General features: G+C 41.8%; 1 non-coding gene across 1 annotated transcript; it reads left to right on the top strand.

Moving 5' to 3' along the window:
- The first annotated feature begins 1425 nt into the window (after nt 1-1425).
- trnar-acg lies at nt 1426-1498 on the top strand. The gene has a single exon. It is a non-coding gene; the product is annotated as a tRNA-Arg (tRNA).
- The last annotated feature ends 284 nt before the right edge of the window (nt 1499-1782 follow it).

The raw sequence follows: 1782 nt of genomic DNA, 5'->3' as shown, positions 1-1782 counted from the left end.
CACAAGCAGAGCCTGCAATGGATCACACTGCTGCTATTCCTACTGTATCACAAGCAGAGCCTGCAATGGGTCACACTGCTGCTATTCCTACTGTATCACAAGCAGAGCCTGCAATGGATCACACTGCTGCTATTCCTACTGTATCACAAGCAGAGCCTGCAATGGATCACACTGCTGCTATTCCTACTGTATCACAAGCAGAGCCTGCAATGGGTCACACTGCCACTATTCCTACTGTATCACAAGCAGAGCCTGCAATGGATCACCCTGCTGCTATTCCTACTGTATCACAAGCAGAGCCTGCAATGGATCACACTGCTGCTATTCCTACTGTATCACAAGCAGAGCCTGCAATGGATCACACTGCTGCTATTCCTACTGTATCACAAGCAGAGCCTGCAATGGATCACACTGCTGCTATTCCTACTGTATCACAAGCAGAGCCTGCAATGGATCACACTGCTGCTATTCCTACTGTATCACAAGCAGAGCCTGCAATGGATCACACTGCTGCTATTCCTACTGTATCACAAGCAGAGCCTGCAATGGATCACACTGCTGCTATTCCTACTGTATCACAAGCAGAGCCTGCAATGGGTCACACTGCTGCTATTCCTACTGTATCACAAGCAGAGCCTGCAATGGATCACACTGCTGCTATTCCTACTGTATCACAAGCAGAGCCTGCAATGCTGTCACCTTAACTGTTTCCAGTAAGTCATTTACATTATAGATAATGGAGGTTTGGTGGAGCGATTGGTTTCGCTCATTTATTTAATGAATGGACAGACAGAAAATAAACGGTTGTAATAATATAAAAAACAGCCACAGGCCACCTGCGAGTACCACCTTTGACAGAATACAGCCGTGCCGTTTGATCCAGTATATCCACAAAGTACTTCGTAGCGTTGTAAAACGCAACAGTCTCCGGCTTTCGTATAGCATGTCCCGTTGGACACTTATCTTTGCAGAGAGGTTAGAGTGTGTACTTCTTTTTGCAGCTTCACGCTCAGGCTGGCACAGTCGTTCTTCCTGAGAAATGTAGTTTGCATAATAATAATACACAATGTGTAGAATGACTTTCATCAGTGTTTCAAGCCCTCAACACGATTATAATATATTATTTCACAATGACTTTGATTTAATTACAAAGCCCAGACTAAACTCTAGGCTATATTGTATTGATTTCAATATGCCACATAAACTCGGGTCTGCCGGTGAAGGAGGATGTGCTTAAAACTTATTCATTTTTACGATTCTGCAGCTGAAACACAGTGTGTGTAGTTAATTAAAATATGAATTAAAACGTAAGAACGGATATGCACGAGATATTCACATCCGCGGAGATACTTAAATTTGAATTGCAAAAGCCCTTCAAAAAGCGGCTATGGCAGCGTTAGTGTTAACACTATTTCATAAGCACAAGGGCCAGTGGCGCAATGGATAACGCGTCTGACTACGGATCAGAAGATTGTAGGTTCGACTCCTACCTGGCTCGTGGCTTTCCTGCCTGCATTTTTCCCTCGACTACTTGAATGAAATTACAACTTAATATTTGTATTCATGAACGTCGTACGTAACATATTCAGAGCAGAAACACTGTATTTACTCGTAAATGAATGTTTTTTTCTTATTTGTTTTAAAAAAGAGCACATATCATAAACATGAGTAACTGTAATAAAATAAACTTTAGGCAATAAACCTTCGTGTAAACAGGTGTAGAAAGCAGTATGCACATATACAATTATAAAACATAAATAACTAGTTATAAAAGTATCACGT

Source organism: Polyodon spathula, unplaced genomic scaffold (genome assembly GCF_017654505.1).
Source record: "Polyodon spathula isolate WHYD16114869_AA unplaced genomic scaffold, ASM1765450v1 scaffolds_2252, whole genome shotgun sequence".
Classification (NCBI taxonomy): domain Eukaryota; kingdom Metazoa; phylum Chordata; class Actinopteri; order Acipenseriformes; family Polyodontidae; genus Polyodon; species Polyodon spathula.
This window is presented reverse-complemented; position numbering and strand designations above follow the sequence as displayed.